Source organism: Rhinolophus sinicus, linkage group LG14 (assembly GCF_036562045.2).
Source record: "Rhinolophus sinicus isolate RSC01 linkage group LG14, ASM3656204v1, whole genome shotgun sequence".
Taxonomy (NCBI): Eukaryota; Metazoa; Chordata; class Mammalia; order Chiroptera; family Rhinolophidae; genus Rhinolophus; species Rhinolophus sinicus.
The window spans coordinates 53,797,003-53,818,104 of NC_133763.1; the positions used below are offsets into that span (position 1 = coordinate 53,797,003).

General features: G+C 39.6%; 1 protein-coding gene across 4 annotated transcripts in view; it reads right to left on the bottom strand.

Moving 5' to 3' along the window:
- ASH1L (ASH1 like histone lysine methyltransferase) overlaps window positions 1–21,102 on the bottom strand; it is a 142,498-nt gene that overhangs the window by 93,077 nt on the left and 28,319 nt on the right. The gene's annotated exons all lie outside the window — the stretch shown is intronic.

Below are 21,102 nucleotides of genomic sequence, written 5' to 3' on the forward strand. Positions count from 1 at the left end.
AAACTTTGGGACGATGAATTGTGGACCTCTGTTCTCAGACCTGCCTTCAAGCTCGCACTGACCTGACCCTCCCCTAAATACCTACTATCCATAGAGGGTCACGATTCGGGTCATTTGTATTCCTGCTCCCCATTTGTCAGCTGCACCCCAGGCAGACTGTAATTAAAATGTACGCTCCATGCGGGTCGGGACCTCTCCTGGCGTGTTCACCACTACATCCCAGCCCCCGGAACAATGACCATCACGTAGTTTACTAATAGTACCCAATAAATATTTGAATGAATGAGTGAATTTTAAGGCCTCTGTAGCTTCAAACATAATGTTTGGCACGTAGAAAATGTTCCTTTTCTTTTTTTACATGACTTCATCTTGTGTTATAAATTTGAAACCTATACACAAGCTTTTCCTTATTGTATGCTGACTGTACCTCCCACAGGGGTTTTCTGTAAAATCCCCAAACTATCTTAACTGCACTAGTAAGAGCTTCCAAATCATACTGATGACCCTTCTATCCCTGTACCATCAAAGTTGGGGGAAGAGAAACTGTTATGCTCACTGATGTCCCTTTCTGCTCCTGACCACTGACCTCCGGTGGCCCTCAGTGCTGTCACATGTCCGTCCCTCAACCACACCGCTGGACACCTATCCCACAGCATCGCCCTCTCGCTGACGTGGCGTCCAATCTGATGACAGCAGCAGAACGCTCAGAAGGAAACTGCCAGCTCCCAGCCGCGTCTCCCCACTCGCCCGTCCTGCTCCCACCGCTCCTGCCCTCCTTTCTGTCAGAACGTATCACCTGTCTCTAGCACCACGCCCTGCACTGGAGGCTGCATCCTGTGCCTGCCGGCTTCTCAGGGGCATTGCTCAGGGAACCGCGTGTCCTTTCTCCCTCACACCCCCACTTCTCCCCTTTCCTCCACACAATGCAATGAGCTCCCAACTCCTCTTGACCCCGCACCCCCACCAGGCATCCACTTCTTCAACAAAACTCCTCGAAAGGGTTGTCTGTACTCCCCGTCTCCAATGCCGCGTCTTTTCTTTTCCTCTTGAACACGTCACTTACACTTTCACCACCACCTCTGCACAGAAACTGCTGGCCAGGGTTACAATGTCCCCTCCACCGCCAGGTACCACGGCCACGGCTCCTGACCTGTCACCAGTACCTGACCAGCTGAACGGCCGCTCCCTCCTTCACTTGACTTCCAGGACCCTTCTCGGGATTCTTCACCCACTAGTGAGCCAACCTCTGCCAGTTCTTTCCCTCCCCGCGCTCCACACCCGGGCGTGCCCCAGGGCATCTCTTCTTCCCTGTTCTATCGACACTTACTTCCTAAAGGACCAGATTTAAGCTTCTGGATTTAAATGCCATCCAACACGATGATTAACAAATTTCTCTCTCCAGACAGCGCAGCTGAGACCTCTTCCCGGAACTCCAGACTCACATCTAAATGCCTACTCGACACTGACTGGATGTGTAGTAATTAGGTACTTTCAAGACTAATGTGCCTAAAATCATTTCATCTTCGCCCCCACCATCTGTTCTTCCCACAGGCTTCCTCATCTCAATAAATGCAACTTCAACCAGAAATACTTAGGCCCAACATTTCTAATCACCCTTGGTTCCTTTCTATTTCTAATCCCCCCGTACCCGTACGGTCAGCAAAGTGTTCTTTACCTTTGAAATATATACAGAATGTAGTAATGTAATTATAGTGTCACATAATCAGTGAGAGCCTATTTCTCACTAATTTTCTTAAACTTTTCCCTTCCCACTAATTTGACAGCTACCCATCAGATCCACGCGATAACGTATCTGGGCTTGACCACTGGACTAGCCTAACCTTCCATGCTTCTCCGGCCCTGGGGCTCTTTGGTCTTCTGAGCTCAGCAGCGGGATAATCCTCGTAAAGCCTGTGTCAGATCACGTCACTCCTCTACTCCGTATCTGTCCAATGGCTTCCTGCTTCACCCCAAGTAGAAGCCCAGGTCCTTCCAATGGTCTGAAGACCCTATTTCATCTGCCCTACAATCCCCTCTATCTCTCTTCCATCTCCTACCAGTCTCGCCTCTTAGTTCCCAAAAGAGGGGGATGCAGGCCTCCTCCTTCTGTTTCTCAAATAGAACAAAAACACTCCTACCTCACGGCCTGCAGTGATTATTCCGTCTGCCTAGAACAAACACCCTTTCCCCAGATACTTGCATGGTTTGTTCTTTTACTTCCTTCATGTCTTTGCCCAAACGTAGCCTACAGAAGAGGCGCTCCCTGACAACCCTTTACAGACTAGAACAGCCAGCCCACCACCCTCTTCTCACACTGTATTCTTTCATTTTTCTCCATTGCTCTTCTCATTACATGGTGTGCAACCTATTTATTTACTGCCTACATCTTTCCACTGGAGTGTGAAGTCCACCAGGAAATGGACTTTTGGCAGCTTAGCTGAACGGAGAAGCCCAGCACCTGGACAGGACCCGGCACTGCTCAATAAATACCTGAAGTAACTTCACGCCTTACGTGGATTTCACCTCATTGGCTTTAATTTGTTCCTTTTCTGATTTTTTTTCCTCTCTCTTCTTCCTTCTTTCTTAATTTCTAATGCCCATCCTGTTACTAATGGTGAACTGATGGACCGGCCATATATTTTTTGGATGAGTTATTAAAACAAATCCTTTCTGGAATAAAAATAAATAATAATGTACACAAAACAATTGCTTTTATATCCACTATGTGCAAGTATACAATTTTAAAATTTACTGCGACTTGTGCTTTTCATAATGAAAGAATTTCAGAAGTCTTAATATATATTTATAAATGTAAAGTCGAATTTCACTACTGCTTCCAAAGAACTCAAAGCATTTTTTAACAGTACTTACTTTCAAAATATTCCATAAAAGTGTTTGGGAAAGCGTGATTCTCTTTATTTTAAAAAAGGAAAAAACTGAACTCAAGCGACACGCAGTATTATAAAATAGCAGAATATCACTAAGCTGCAAAGGAATTCATTTGAAAACACTGACCACCACCCTAAAAATGTCTATACAAATAGAAAGAGATTGTTCCCCTAACTTGATCAAGGAGGAAAAAGAACAGTACGCTTAAGGGCATATTTTGTGAATCCATTTAGGCAGCGGGGGCTGGAAAATCATGATTGGCAAACCCCACATACCAAATTTAAGTGTTTCTAGTAAAGATAAATCCAAATTCTGAAGATACTTCACAACAAAGAATGCTTTTTATCTGCTAAATGTAAACTGTTTGAAAAGCAGTCCCTACAGCAGCTGCCAGAAAGCTGTTCTGAACTTTCAAAGCATGTTCTTTGTGAATGATATTCTTTCAGCTTTTGGAAAGATATCTACACAAATCTAGGTTTTCCATCCTGGGGCAAGGATTCCATGTTGTTACACAACTTACTATGCTTCCTACCACGACACATTCAATTTAAAACACAGCTCCAAGGAGACACACAGAACAAAGACTGCAAAAGTCTCTTCACTCAAAGAGGTAAGTTCAACATTCATTTCACAACTTTGGGATTTATAGAGTGTTTTCAAATCACTAAAACAATCTGGAACAGTCTGGTCCAAATTCCAGGGAAACTACCACTAAACCTACAGCATGAAGCCCTTGTGCCTAGATCACGTTAGCTGTGAACAAACTTTTTAGAATAGAATATACACATTATATCAACACAAATACAAGAACATGTGAGAGCCTATGTATACATTTACAAAATAAATCACCATTCACAGTGATTTACGAATGCCACTCTGTAGGTTCTGCAACGGCACCTGAACATTTGGCGAGCAATACAGATACGGACTTGAAACAGGAGCTGCTCCGACCCGTTTCACCTCCAAGCCCTATTTCCTCTAGAGAGTGAAGACCCCTGCCCACCCAACCTCTCCTACGCATCTCACATCCAGTGGATCTGGCTGAAATGAACACGTTCGCTGCTAATACAGAGCCCTGGTTCGGGACACACCAAACCACTGGAAAACAACTCAACTGTGCTTGGAGACCATTTTGTGTAGATACCCGATCGCAGGGGTGGGACGGGGACAGACACACTTTGACAGAACCCTCTTTAGCAAGGCGACATACAATCAACTTCATATTCTTTACGTGCGACAATGAATCCTCAGTGGGCCCAGCATTAATAAGTTAAAAGTAATAAAAACTACCTAAAATGTACTGAGCTCTGGATATGTGCAACGGTCTATGCTAAATGCTTATATAGATTTACCTCATTTAAGCCTCACAACCACCACGAGGCAGTTACTATTATTATTCCTTTTTTAGAAATGGAAAAACAGGCTAACAGCCAATAAAAGGTAGAGCCCATGTCTGTCTGGCTCCTCTTAAATTCTATGTTATGCTGCCTCCCAAAGGTCAGTTCTAGCCTGATCTTGTTACTCCTCCTGCTACACTTGGCATACTTGCTCTCTGGAACGCTCACTTGGCTGCTATGATATATTCCGCTGGCTCTCCAACTAGCTCTCTAACCATGCCATCATTTCCTTTACGAATTTATCATTCTTAATCCATCCCTTCATTCATTCAATAAATATTTGAAGAGCCGCAAAACACATTTTTGAAAACTGGGACAACACATTGTAGATAGTTGTAAGTGATATAAATATGGTCCTGGGTCTCATGAACTTTTTTAGAGAGATAGGCAGACAAATGACTAATCACATAAATATGTAATTATAACATAATCAATGTGAAGGTACTACGATATAAAGTATATAAAGGGAACTTGGAGGGACAGGGGACACATCTTAGAAGAATATTTAACTTTAATAAGCAAGACCCAGACTGAGTAGGAAATAGCTAGGCAAAACGTGGAGGTAAAAATGATCTGAAAATAGCGAGCAGTATGTGTAAACAGTCCCGCAGATTGTCAAGATTAACGGTAGATAATCCAAAGGGGGAACAGCACAAAATGAAAATGGAAAGATAAATGAAAATAGCTTGCCAAGGGCCTTATTGGGCTATATTATTAAAGATCTGGAATCCAAAACGCAGCTTTGAGTAGGGGAGTAACAAGACACAATTTACATTTTAAGAAAACTTGTTTGCTGTGGAAGAATACTTAGAAAGACAGCAAACATTAATTCTGGAATACCAGTCATAAGATTGACAGATTAAGGTGGCAGCACTGGAAATAAAGAAAATGGCTTGATTGAGAGGTATTTTAGAGGTGTGACTGACATAATTTGTCAATAAGAAGTAAAAAGGGAGGTAAAGAAACTCAAGACGTGAGCAACGCGTGAGCTGTACCACTGAGACCCTTTCTGTAACGGGAGCCAGGGATACAGCTGTGCAAAAAAATCACAAAAACCCTGCCTTCATGTGGTTGACATTCTAGAACTTGTCTGCCAGGATGAGACTGAAAGGGAGATGAAGAAAGAGTACATTACATTAAGAGTACAATACATTACATTATAGACGCCTGTCACACATTTACGTGGGAAGACCAAGCAGACAGCTGGAAATATGAACATGATACATACAAAGGGAGGCAGCAAGACAACATATAAATACAAAGTAAATTTTATAAGGTTTTTAAAAAACTAGGTAAGAAAGGTAATTATCTTATTAACTTTCTTTAATATATAAAAATAACTTTCTTTTTGAGTAAGTATACTTATCTAAAACGATCGTTGTGGACAGAACAATGTTGGCAGATTTTTTAGCTTAAAACAAGTAAAATCAGCTTGTCTCATCTGTGATAATTTTTTGCTTTTCTTTGTGGTCTTTAAAACATAGAGACTGAAATCATTGTTCTATTTTCCAACATTGAAAAACAGATATAACTGTGTAAGATTTAAAAATTTACAGCACGATATGCATTTTAATTTGTCCTAGCTTTAATGCTCTTTAAAATCCTCGCAGATGATCATATTTCTTAGAATATATCGTATTAGCTAAGTAATCACAGTACCACCAGTGGCTCAAGTCAAACTCTGGCCTCATCCTTGGCTCCTCTCACTCCTCCACTCCCAATCTTCGATCTAACATCCAAACTTGTGAAGACCACATAAGTAATTTTCAATTACATTCAGTTCTCTTTAATTCCACTGCCACTGACTTGTCAAAACACCATCGCTGCCCAGAATACAGCAGGCGCGTCCTAACGTCTCTGTACACCCCCTGCTCTCCTCTAGTCCCTGCTCCAAGATGCAGCCAGAAATGATTTAACAATCTATGTCATTTCCCTGCTTCAAACCTTGGAATTCTTTCGTGCTGGCTTTCCGACATGGAGGTTCCTGGTCCTAATCGTAACTCACAGCTCAGATGGGCACTGCAGTGTGGTACAGTGGTTAGGGACACAAACGCGGGACCCAGAACGCACAGCTCAGATCCCAGTGCTGCTGTGCTCATTTTGTTTTGGGCAAGGCTCTCTGTGCCTCAGTTCTCTCGTCTGTAAATAGAAACTGTTGTTAGGGTTCAATGAACTAACATCTGAAAGCACTTAGAACAGTACTTCACACACATACCAGTGTTGGTGGTTGTTGTCTGCCCCTACCTACTACCTCTAGCCTCACCATTCAGAGGCAGGGGCAAATTACAACCAAAAAACAGCAAAAGCTGAGGTATGTGTGACACACGTGTTCCAAGGACTTGTCAGGTCATCAAATGCCTGTCTGCCCTCTTCTAGAAGAACTTATACGTTACTTCTCTCTTCCACCCCCTTCCCGGATGACTTCTACTCATCTTTTCTACCTCAGCTTAAAGGTCACTTCATCAGGCGGACAGTTCCCAAGCCCCCAGACCAGAGACCTCCTGCCAAGCGCTCACGCATTATACTGTCTCTTAACACTTACAGTACTAGTAAGTTATAGCCTTATTTTCCACTAGACCACTTGCTCCATGAGAATAAGAATCTTGTCTGCCTAATTTTATTCACGGCCACATCCTTAGCAAACTACCTGAAAAGTAAAAGATACTCAATACTTAATGACTAAATAAACAATATACACATTACTATATTTTTAATCATGAATATAAGACAAAGACTAAAAGACATCAGACAAATAAATAAAGAATTGCTATTTTTCTTTAGATATTATATAATCGCATACTGTTTTCACAACTTAAAAAATAAGTGCTATGTGTATAACCATGTAATCTGTTCTCAAAAGTAAAAAGGTAAGCAGTCCGAACAGATTTAAGAGGTTTTACATGAAACCCCTGAATCACTGCCATTACCTAAGTACTGAAATCACAAAATGCTAACTACCTCCATGATGACACCAATAAAATTTGAACTATAATCCTAAATAATTTATACAACATAACTGATACAATATATAAACTACACTTACAAAGTAGGACAAACTAAACTTTTTCACTCCACTAAAGAGAGACCTTTCATTTAAAAGACAGTGACAATCACCAATAATTCCTAACTTCCAAAGTACTAATCACCAATAAATTATTTGTTTTCATATTGATATATTGTATATATTTTTTAAATTCCATGATGCCACCGATTTTAAGAGGCTTTATGAATGAATGCCCACATTTTCAGGAAAAAAATTTTTAAAAACCTCTATCATATTAACTATCATATTAAATGTAATTATCAATTATTATTTCCTAATTTCAGAAATATTAAACTGGGAGGAAAAAATATGTCTCAGGAGCAAAGAAAAACTACGATACGAACAAACTACTTCTAGAAACTTAGAATATGAAAGTGAAAGAGCAGACACAAATTACAACCAGTAAGCCACAAGAGGAAGATACACACAGAAAGCATTCCCAAAATTAAATCCTGAGTAAAAAATTATACCCATAGACCATCAGGTGGTAATTTAATCAAACCTTATACTCAGCTCTTCCCAAGAAGCCAAATTAACATGGATTAAATATATAATTTTAATTTTTTTTTTTAAAGGTGGGGTGGGACTGTGGTTGCAAGGAATATATAGGGACATTTATCTTTGTCCCTAGGGAATCCTACAATGGCAACAAGACGGAAACCGAGGTCAACTTTCCCATTAATGAATGATTACGTTGTGACAAGGGTGGGGGCTGTCAACTCAGGGCCAGTGCACCCGGTTGTACACTAAACAAAAGAGCCATTTCCAGGAGGGCAGCATTTACATTGTAAATATCTTACATTTGTTTTTTATAAAAACTTTCTGTGCGGAAGTTGGAGTAGAAATGTAAAATGGTGCAGCTGCTTTGGAAAACAGTCTGGCAGGTCCTCCCAAGGTTGCACAGCAATTCCACTCCTAGGGAGCTACCCAGGAGAAATGAAAAGTTGTGTCCACACAAACGCAACACTGTCCGTACAATGGAGTGCTACTCACCAATGAAAGGAATGAAGTGCTGACACGCCACAACACAGAGGACCCTTGAAAACGTTATGCTAATGAAAGAAGCAAGTTCCAAAAGACAACACATTATATGATTCCATTTATATGCAATGTTCAAAAAAAGCCAATCTATAGAGAAAGCAAGGAGATAGTGGTTACTTCCCTAGGGCTAGGGGAGAGGAGGAACGCCTGGGAAGGAGAGTGACTGCTAATGGATACAAGTTGAAATGCTCTGGAATTAGTGGTGATGGTTCCATGACTACGTGAATATACTAAAAACTACTGAACTATGCATTTTAAATTAGTGAATTGTATAGTACATGAATTATATCTCAATAAACCCATTTAAAAATTATCTGGCATATCAAAATAAAGCATGTTGTGGAAGGGATTCCTTTCCTACTTTGCATAAAAACAAAATATAGGCTAATGGTAGTCCTGTGAAAACTTTTTCCAATTACTAGATTTCAATATGGCAAGAAGCTGATTTATTTGACATATGTTGCTGCATGACCTAACTGGCAATCCATTTGGAGAAAGTCAGACCCATTCTTCACGTTCCATATAGAAATAATTTCCTCATAGGTTTCAGAGCTACATGCAAAAATAAAAGCACTTGAAGAATATTTGTGAATATTTCTATAGCCTCTAGTGGAGAAACCCTCAATCAAATCACGAAAGTAGAAGACATAAAAGAAATACTCACAAATTTATCTAAAAGCATAATACATCTGTATGGTAAGACATCGTAAACAATAAAAAGACAAACAATAGATTGGGAGAAAATATAACAAACATGAAAAAGGGTTAATATCTCTAATATATAAAGTTACTCTATGAACTAGTAAATAAGAAAGACACACAAGATATGCAAAGGCAATTATAAAAGAGATAGAAATAATCAATTAGAAAAATAAAAAGATTTATAGATGATGTAATACAGAATTGTACACCTGAAATCTATGTAATTTTACTAACAATTGTCACCCCAATAAATTTAAAAAATAAATTAAAAAAATAAAATAAAAATAAAAAGATGTACCACCTCCCTAATAGTCAGGGAGGTATGAATTAAACAAGGTATTTTTCATTCATCAGTTTGGTTGAAATTTTGAAAACTGATAACAGCTAATACTGGCAAGGAAAAATAGGCACTAGTGGCCACCAGTAGTAGCCACCATTATTTTGGAAAGTGGTATTTATAGTATCTATTACAATTTTAAATTTTACATACTCTGACTTCAATAGTAATTCTGCTTTTGAAACTCTTATCATAGAAAAATAAAAGCACCACCAAATTTTATTATAGCACTCCTTGATGTAGCCACACAAAAAAAGTACACACACACACACACACACACACAGCATGACTGCTATTTTTAAGTAAAAAAGCAAGCATGATCTTACACTTGTAAAGAGCAGGAAAAAACCGTATGTATTTGTATATATACAGAAATAAATATAGATGATTATATACCAATTGATAGCACTGGTTACTTTAGGGAGAAAGCTTGGAAGTTAAAAAAAAAGATTATGTATTTTCTCTTGACCTATTACAGAACTGTATTAGTTTTATAATACACAAAAATCCAATAAATACATATTTTGCAAAGATCTGAAATACCTAAGTTACCATACGCACACACCTCTCATAGTCTTGTTGTTTTGTTCAAAGCTACATACAAATCAGAAAATTAACCGAATAACTTCTACACATCCTTTCTAACTCCATTATTCTAATACTGACTCGCTACTTTCTTAATCCATTCCTTTCTTCTTTGTTTCCTTTCAATAGAGTACCACCTACTACACACCTAACTTTATTTTACTATGGTGAGAACGTTTAATGTGAGATCTACCCTCTTAACAAAACTGTATTAAGTGTACAACAGCGTTGATTACAGGTACCGCAGAGCTCTGGAGTTTATTCATCTTGCCTGAAACTCTATGACTGTTGATAATCCCCCAAGGCCCCCACCCCCAAGTCCATACCTTTTCAAATTAGATCACCATCCTTTTTTTTTTTTTAAGAAAAAGACAAATTGGACTTTATCAAAAGTAAGAACTTCTGTTCATTAAAGGATACCACCAAGAAAGTGAAAAGCCAAGCCATAAATTGGATATTCGCGATGCATATACGTATCTGAGAAAGGAAATGCATTCAGAAAATACGTTAAGAGCAGGCACTTTACAAACGAGGACGTCCAAATGTCCAACAAACACATAAAAAGATGCTCAACCTCCCGAGTCATCAGAGAAATGGAAATCAATACCACGATGTGATACTATTACCCACGAGAATGGCTAAAGTTAAAAAGAATGACACCACCAAATGTTGGTGAAGATGTGGAGCAACTGGAATCCTATATATTCTGATAGAGTTATACAGTCATACAATCAATTCGGAAAACTGTTATCTCAGAAGATGGGCAGCCCCGCACTGGGAGAAATGTGACAGTCCTGTAGATCTAAATGACCCGGGCTCGGAAGGATGGCAGGTCCAGAGAGCTGAAACACAAGGGCCAGGGGCCCAGGGAGACACCAAGATGGAGAGGTGGGCAAGATCTTGAAGAGAGTGCTAAAGAGTCTGTTCTACCAAGGCCAAGGTCAGGTTTAGATTCAGGAATCGCATTCAGAGAGGTGTGGAGTGCAGTAAGGAAAGCGAGGTAACCACAGGCAGGAAGCCAATCAGCATAAGGCGTGACACACGATTATCGCTTTGCTGCCATTTTACTGATTTTGGAGAACAATCACTTTTCTTATACCCAGCCGGCCATCCTAACACTACTCTGTTGCTTTAACTGATGATTCTCCAGAAATTACTGCATTACCAAAAGGGTGAAAGGGAAAGGAAGGTGGACGATGACAGACAGTTCAGCAAAGATTTACTTAAACCACCAACCAACCGCCACGTCCTTAAGTGTTTATTTCCATTTTTAAGAGTAGTCTCTGTTGGGGAACAGGTGAAGAATGCAACTGTCATTCCATAGCATTCGTAATTAAGATGCTTATGAAACAAAGGATTCTGGCCTATAATCAAAATTGCCCATGAACTCCAAAAAATGATATACCAAAAACTGTATGGTGTGTGTGTACCTTTGGGGAAAGGGTACAAGGTTTCATTACATTCTTACTGGGGCCAATGACGACCACCACCACCACCACCACCACCACCACCAGACTTTGGATCCCATTTTTAAGGTAAGGTACAAAACGGATGCCCATGAAACTAGGAGATGGCCAGTTTTCACCATCTAATTCTACCCCTCAGTGAACAGTTTCCAGATTTTTGTGGAACAAATTCATTTAGAAACATTTTTAGAGGCTTACCGGAATCCCAAATCGTACTACTATCTTAAACATCTCAGTCCTACGTAAGTAGACTGCCTCTAATATTACGGGAATTTTGGGTAGTGTCCTCATAAGGGCACCATTTACTTGGAAGCAAACTGGCTTCTCTAATGCATTCATCTGCTGATTATTACTTTGACTTGCGAAAAAGAAATCATACACAATACGGATCCTTAATTCTCTAGTGATTTCTATAAAATAGCAACAAGAGGTCAACTAAACCCTGGGGAATACGTTGTTACTAGAAATGTTTCCCCTCAATGTTCTGAAATTAATTTCTCTTCCAGGACTGATAGAAGTCCAAAACTACCGGCCTTTTAGGCACAGTGCCAATTCAACAGATGGGCCCTACATTTTCCTAATGGTAGAGGTGGATTGGCAAGTGTGAGTCGTGTACTCAAACAAGAGAACAGTATCTGTTTCAGGCATTAGCTCAGAGGATTTCTAAAAGGTTTTTAAATCAACAACAACAAATAACCTTTATGCTATGACTGCCTTTATTGTCCATTATTTCTACTCCTTTCAATTTCTGACACCTCCAATATACTTAAATAGATCGTTACCCACATCCAGAAAATATGTCCCTAAACAGGCAGTAAATCAACCTAAATGATATGAAGCCCCTAATATTTACAGGTAGTGGACCTTACACATGTATTCTAGGATATTACATATGTTGACTCACTAAAAAACCAGCTTCTTCAAAGGAAGGTTTAACAATACCCAATGATAGACTAACGAAGAAATCAGGAGGCAGGTTGATATCACACTCTGTAAGTTTTCAAAGCTAGAAACACTCATCGTGTTAATGGGTAAGGAGCTTCAGGTCTTTTGATACCTCATTCATCATTTTATAAACTTTTTTTTACCTTATATTGTTCTCCACAATGGATAGATAGGAAGGCAGTGACCAAGCTGGCTATCTTTTTAGAGTAATCAAGTAGAAATAGGCACTCTGGTTCTTAATTTCATATAAAATTAGTGTTCTGATCTCTGTAACACAATCAAAGAGCTATTTAACAGATTTAAAAAATAGCAATTTGTTCATCAACCATTTTATTTTTGTTTCTATGTCTTGACTAGTTAGTATTTGTTAGGTTTTCTTAGGAAGGTTTAATTCCCAAATTTATCAAAAGATCCTTTCAGCCCTGGCACTGTTGATTAACTTCCTCTAAGTGTCAAGACTACCCCACAGTGCAGTCCAAGAACTCCAACTCTCTAGGTCATCTCCTCAAGTCCCCTGGCTCTAAATACCAACTCCACACTGATCAACTCCCAGATATCTCCGTGCCCCCACTGGAGATTTACACATCCAACTGCCTACTCAGTAACGCCACCTGAAACATCTCATGGAAAACGCAAAGGCAATATATCCAGACCGGATTCCTGACGGCAGCACACCCGCCACCGGCCTCTCCCAGGGCTCTTCATTTCAGTAAAGCATTCAACTCCTGAGGTCGTCGCTGGTCATTCCTGACAACTCTCTTCTGTAGACCCACATGTAAGACAAGTTATTGTCCCATCCCCTTCACCATGTATCCCAGTCACCTCCCTGATAACACCCAGGTTCAGCTCAGTCACCTTTGCCTCAATGTCACAACAGCCCCTCACTGGCCACTCTGGTTGCATCCCTCTTGCCTTTCAAAGGGTATAGATCAGATCAAGTCACTCCCTGCTCAAAACCTTCCATCAGCTTCCTATCAAATCTACAATAAAACCTGCACACTTAGTCAAGCCCTCTAAGACCCTGGATTACCAAGCCCTTGGCTGCCTATTTCCTAGCATTCCTCCCTACCTTGTTTACTCTGTTCCAGCGCTTTCCTACTTCTTAAATGAAGCAAACACACTACTGCCTCAGGGCTTAGGCTCACACCCCCCTCTCCACCCCGGGGGCTGCATGGGGCCCCTCACAGCATTCAGGTCTCTGCTCAAATATCACCGCCTCAGAGGACGTCCCTGACCTCCTGACATCCCCTGACCTTGTCTACGTTTCCTGTGCAACACTTAACCCCCACACGCTAGGACGTCATGCTTATTTATTTAATATCTATCTTACGCACTAGAAAGTGAGCACTAACTAGGAAAGCTGATTTTTGAGTGTTTTATTTACTCCTATATGCCCTGGGCTTAGAACGGCACTTGGCATAAAGTATACAACGAATAGTTGTTGTATGAAAGAAATGTTCCTTCTGTTAGAAGGCACAGGAGGCCGAATGCTGGTTTTTATTTGACTCTGAACAGAGGAGTTAAGCCCACGGATATCCCAAAGGACTAACTGCCCAATGGACTGCCTGGATAAAACACAGCACACAATAAAGATTCCTCAAGGAGAAGAGATCTTTGTCCTAGAATTGATTTGCTCTGGCATAAAATAATCCTATCCCAAGACATTCCTTCCGAAATCCCTACTGTACCTTAAGAACACAAGTCTTGCCGAACCACATGTAGTGTGAGAGAAGCGGTATGTGACAGTAGCACTGAAAGACCTCGTCCTGGAGAAGGAAAAGGAAGATGCCACGGACCTTATTCCGGTCATCATTGCATCCCGGTGCCGGGCACACCATGACACTTAACAAATACATGCTGGTCTTGTTTCTGAATCAAATGAGGTGGTTTAGTGAAAGAGATGGGTTCTGCTTTAGAAGAATACACTGGGCTCCTAAAAATCAAAGGAAATACTGATCAGTTTTAAAGAGAATGGTCATAACCAAACCCATTTCAGTTCAAAGATTTAAGGTTTTCCATTTCAAAAAATTCACCCAGTAAGATACATCCCTGTTCACTTTGGAGACAAATCCTTGATTTGATAAGAAGGTAAAAAGAAGCCAAACACAAAAGCCTTGCATAGGGCCGGCCCGGTGGCTCAGGCGGTTAGAGCTCCGTGCTCCTAACTCCAAAGGCTGCCGGTTCGATTCCCACATGGGCCTGTGGGCTCTCAACCACAAGGATGCCAGTTCAATTCCTCGAGTCCCGCAAGGGATGGTGGGCTCTGCCCCCTGCAACTAAGATTGAACACGGCACCTTGAGCTGAGCTGCCTCCCGGATGGCTCAGTTGTTGGTTGGAGCGCGGGCTCTCAACCACAAGGTTGCCAGTTTCAATTCCTCAACTCCCGCAAGGGATGGTGGGCAGCGCCCCCTGCAACTAAAATTGAACACGGCACCTTGAGCTGAGCTGCCGCTGAGCTCCCGGATGGCTCAGTTGGTTGGAGCCTGTCCTCTCAACCACAAGGTTGCCGGTTCGACTCCCGCAAGGGATGGTGGGCTGTGCCCCCTGCAACTAGCAACGGCAACTGGACCTGGAGCTGAGCTGCACCCTCCACAACTAAGACTGAAAGAACAACAACTTGAAGCTGAACATAACCCCCCACAACTAAGATTGAAAGGACAACAATTTGACCATTGTTCCCCAATAAAAGTCCTGTTCCCCTTCCCCAATAAAATCTTTAAAAAAAAAAAAAAAAAAAAGCCTTGCATAGAGTGAAGTTGGAAAATACAAAAGCAGAATTCACATGTGAGGAAAATAAGATAAATTAAGAATTAGAAAAATACACATACCTCTAAGGAAGATGTTTATATACTTTCAAAAATGCATTTTGCATATTCTTACCTCCTATAGGAAATATAAGGGAGGTCACTGGCTTTGCTAAAAAATAATTTATCTTGTCAGGAAACGAAGACGAGAAATAGCTAACAACAGCAAATCTCTATCACGCACTTGCTACATGACACACGTCATGCTCAGCACTTTAAACTCACCGTCTCATCCCACCCTCCAACAACCCTGTGCTCAAGTATTATCATCAACTTACAGTCAAGGAAACCAAAGAGCATCAGTGTTTTGCTCAACAGTACAGTCAGTAAGCAGCAAAACTGGTATCTGAGCCTAGTCAACCTGACTAGTTAACCTCTGTTTGGGATTTTCAACAAATTGAGGGGAATACACCAATCTGGAGGCTGGGAGAGTTGTTCATTATTAAGAAAAGCAGTTATACATTTTTGCATTTGGCTGGATGGATACCTACTATAATCAAAGCTTGCTTAACTAAAATACTGATGGAACGGGGTGCATTCTAGAAAAAATTTTCTAAGTAACTAAAACAAAACCAGTTATTTTCTTGATTTTAGTCTTTGTTAGAAATTACTTCTAACCGTAACGACAGACTCTAAGTAGAGTGTATTGAACACACTAGTTTCATCTTCATATTGCTGACGATCTCTCAGTACAAAGGCCAATCTTATACAGCACTGAACACACAGGATATCGTAGGAGAATGGGTGGAAAGTATACTGACCCTAATTAGTCCCCTGAATTCAGTCTATGTTATATTCATTTTCATACTGGGCACATGACCCTCCTCTACCTAGAATGCCCTAAGCCGTACTGAATAACTCACAATTTATCCTTTCAAACCTGGGTTTTCCTATTTGTGTAGGAAGACATCCCTAAGCTTTCCCTTCTTCCCAAAGATTCAGTAACTTTCTCCCCTCTCTACCTGGGAATAAATAATGTGTTACACTGTACTTTGTCATGTTTGTTAAAAAGCTGTTCCTCTTACTGGAGTCACAATTCTTTGAGGCAAGGAAAAGTCTTTTCCCCCCCAACACCTAAGCACAGAAGTGGGAATGGAGTAAACACTGGGAAAATGTGAGTTGACTGAGTGACGAATGAGTGAATGAATGAACGAACGAACAAAGGAATAGAAGAAATACTTGTTAAACTGAAATTAAACCCTGACCTGTTCTACATTTGAGGTTTTTTTCCCTTAGACACACACACAAATTAAATCTCTAACTCACTGAGGTTTAAAGGTGATTGCTTTTTTGTTATGCTTCTGCAGAAACTTTAACTCCCCAACCTGTGTTATCATTTAGCTTGATGGAATCTCTACTTGAGATTTATATCCTCCAATCTTCTTTGAAGACCTTTCTACTATATATAATATTGTTCACCCAGTAGTTATTATACATGACTGATTCACTCCCCCATTTTCTCAAATATCAGAGTTAGCAGCTTCTTCTTTCAAAGACAGTTTTTAAAATTCTCTCCATTCAGCTCCGTTAGGCTTATGTTAGTAAACACTAATCTTTAAACTCTGGAGCTCTGCATTTTCAGCAGTGCTGAATTTAAGAAACTTTATTATAAAGAATGTCTCCTCCACATTCTAAACAATGTCCTTTACACCAAGAAGCTATGATATGGCTACTTTATAATTTGACACACTGTCCACCTGTGGTCCGAGGACAAATAAAACTGAATGAGAAGTAGCAAATGTAGAGAAGACAGAAATGCAAAACCAAAAAGTCGAAGATTCATGATTTAGCTACTGTGGGATTATAAGCTTTAACAAGAGATAAATCAGCCAAACTTTCACTAATGATGGAATTCACATTTATCTGAATTATAATTGTCAGCCTTTTGTGGAAGGAATATATCTGTAAATCTCTTCACTAGCAACCACTTCAAATCTCTATACTCTGATTCATTTCAGTAACTCAATAGGACCACTTTCTTTTTATACAATGTTTCTACTCATCATGATAACCATCCTCTGGAACACGGTTCATATGAAGCAATTTAAGCAATGGGATGGATTTTCAAATGTCCACAATTAGAATTTCAAAATTCAAAACAATGTGCATTTTACTCTTTAAACAGCAAGTGGACATTAGACCAATTTTAGCTCCTGTTCAACATCACCAGAATCATCTGATTTCTTTGTGGTAACTGGATCCAGTTAGAAAACCAAGAGGAACTAGAAAATGTTTTTACCATCTTGTAACTCTGACTAAAAACAAAACAAAAGCAAACAAAAAAACTACATTACTTATCACTTGTGCATTTGAAAAAGCTGATAAGCTTTTCTGGCAAATACAGGAACTACCTGTTGCATTTTTCAATGCAAACACCTACAAGCAGTGAGGTGAACTTCTATTCAGCTCACTTCTTAGTTTGCAGAGGGACTCCCTATTGACAGTTTATATAGATCGGAAGTATTTCGTATAAGTAGTTTAGTTCCAACTATCATCAGATGCTTTAAAAAGGTAAATAAACCTAACTACAGAGAAATAATTCCCCATTTTAGAGTGCAACAAAAGTATTCACTCAAGTACTTGTGGATGAAATGGTATGTCTGGAAGAAGTGCTTCAAAAAAGCACGGGAAGTGGGGGGGACTAGTGGATGGGGCTACAGTGTAATAACTGGGTGCTGGTAACTGTTGAAGCTGGATGGTGAACACATGGGAACTCATTATACTGCTCTATTCATCTCTGCAGTTTGAAATCTTCCACATTTTAAAAACAAATGCAATTAAACGAAAAAAAAAGTAAACAATCCTGTCATCAGCTTGCACGTGACTGAGAGCAAATGACTAAAAACTACGAAAAGCAAAAACAATTAATGCTAAAAATAAAATCTTATAGTCTTCAAACATAACAAAAAGATGTTCAATGAAGGAAATACGTCTCTGAAGCAGCAGTAAGGTTATTAGTCAAATTTCTGTCATCACTCGAATCCATAACTTTTTGTGTTGTGTCAACATCACACTGCCACTGACATCTCCAGTGAGGCAGTCACTAAAAAACGTGATTTCTAAAACATGAAATGTAAGACTGATAGTTATCATTAAGATGACAAATCATAAGTATGAAGATCTAACCTCTACATACAAAGAAATATAAACAACAACCAAAAAAAAAAAAGGAAAAAAACTACAATACAGGTCCAAACAAAACAAAAACTACTTTCATTTCCCTCTCAGCACAGCCAGGCTTAAGATATCTCATGCCCTGAAAAGGCTGTCACAAAGCAGCTCTCACAGTGGATTTCAGTCAGGCTGTACATTACCTTTAAAAGACTCAGACCAACATACATAATTCGAATAGCAGTATGAAATTATTTAACTGGAGACACACCACCTACACATATGGTAAAACTTCTGCTCTGTGTGTAGGCTGACCATTTGGGGCAGGACTGAATGTGGTTGACTCTTTATTCGTTGGTATGGAAGACTGAGAATAAAGCCTTAAGTGGAACTGCTAATACTACGAAGATACAGTGCCTAGCAAGACATCGGAAGTGATGCTCTGTAGTTTAGACTGCAACTCAAGGATAGGACATAAAAATTGCTTTCCACTCTTGATCCTTAAAGGGCCTGAATAATTTTGATTATTACAAGCATCATTTTTTGTGAAGTATCTCCTACATAGAAGAGATTACCTACATATCTATATGCAGACATGCACACACACGACATGTTTTTAAAAAACCATGAACCTAATACCCAAGTTAAAAATTAGATAAAATATTAAAATTTTGACAAGTTTATATGACATTCTTACACAGAGGCCATGACAATAAAGGAGACAACCAGACCGTTTTTCTTAAGATCTTCCCATTGTCTTGATGAATCCTGTAATCTGTCCAAGTAAAACACCTTTCTGAATTTCTTATTCTTTTTAAAATGCAGAAATGATTTTTCATTGCCAGTACTAGATTCACGGGTAGTCTGTGAAATAACTACTGAATTTTACCCTAGAAGTGTATCCCAGATGCACGTATATCCAAAATGACGTTAGGACCTTTTTACATAAACTTACTGTAGAAATACATCCAAAACAAGATAGGGACGCCAGCAATGATTACCTCCTTTTCAAGCCAGAGTGCCTTCATCCAAAAACATCAGATGGTCAATCATTTGATACCAAAGCACACTTTTTCTCTACAAAGTTGCATACAAAGGCTTTACAGCTTCCTAAGAATAAGTAATGGCAAAAACTCTCTGCAATGAAGTCATAAAACCTAAAGTAGGAACACGCGTCCCTCCTCCTTGCCGTTTTGAAAGCTCCTACCATCATACAATTCGTATCTTCAACTGGATTCGAATCTCTTCAAGGGCAGGCACCATGTATTATTCATCTCTGTGTCCCCTGCACAGAATGAACTCAATGTTTGTTATAACTAAAATAAACTCCAGAAAGTGAGCTTTAAAACACCTCAGTACCAGTGCAAAACTGGAAAAAAATATGAGTTTGAGAATAAAAAGATACTGAAAAGAACTATAAACATTTGTGCTATATTATATTCTCTTACCACCTGATTCATAATCACATGCTAACATTACAGAAACAAGTTTGCAAAGAGTAAAGTAAAAGCAATAAAAAAAATGGATCTTAAAGTTCTCCTTAGTGTCAGCATGCTCAAATACTATTCTAGAATCTTTCATCTTAAACTCAGACTTTGTATACCAGCCATACTTAAATAAATTTTTTAAAAAACTCATGACAACATCTTCACCCCACAACTATAAAAAATAAATAAATTTAAAAGGCTTCAAATAAGACCTGCACATAAACTGGTTCTATTTCATCACGATTTAAGTTCCTGAAATTGTATGCATGATTCGCATCACTGTGCTTATGCTCATTTTCTATAGTGAGGGTCTTTCATCAGATTTTCAGAAGGGTAAGTGACCCAAAAAAACTTTAAGAACCACTAACCTAGCACATCAGAAACATTCCATTTTCCACAGAAATAAAGTTGGTTTCGTCCAAGTATTCTTCTCTCATATTCACAGAGGGGATCCTTACTATAAGATTAGTCTTTCAAAGCATTCCTTCATCCTAGTCAAAAAGTGCCAGTATCCACAGGCACATATAACAATTCCAAGATCCCCAAAAACAGTTTACTCATTAAGTGCCAAAAACAAACAACAACAAAAGAAGGCACATTCTATCACAAACTGGCCACCCTGTAAGATGCTTAAATATACTTGTATCCTTCCATATTAAAAAATGTCCAGAAGATCTTAAATTTCCTCCAAACTGAACAGACTTTTTAGGAAGGTTTTCCAGTTTTGTTCCACATTGACTTGTCTGCCTCGCTCAAATTAACACATATCACTGTCAAGACAAGTCGTCCCTCATTTGCATCCAGGCTGTTTCAACAGGGTCACCTTGATTCTTCTCACCCCAAGGCAGGACCATTTATTGAGTAGTTATTCAGTAAGTAGCTGTTGAATGAATGAAAGAAGCTCCTTCCTCTCAAAGATTTAAAGCTACGCTGTCAGTCCCCATACACCTGCTCTGGTATAAGTTAAGCTATGAGTGACATCCCTCCTTCAAACATACAAGCTGAAGGGTTAGAAATGCTCTGCTTCCTCCATAAACAAAAAAATAATATAGTCAGGGACACCTATTTCAGACAGGCCAACCTGGCAGGACAACCTACATGCCACATACATGTCTGGTACAATCGATCTCTACCAAATGTAATACAATTCAACAGGTCACATATGCCGCTCCCTTTCCACTAAACTCAGATTTGCCTGACTGAGACCTCCTGAAGGGCATATACCACTGGACTAGTGGTCGTAACACCTCAATTCCAGTCCTAACTTTCTCTCCAATTTAACATGTGACCTTGG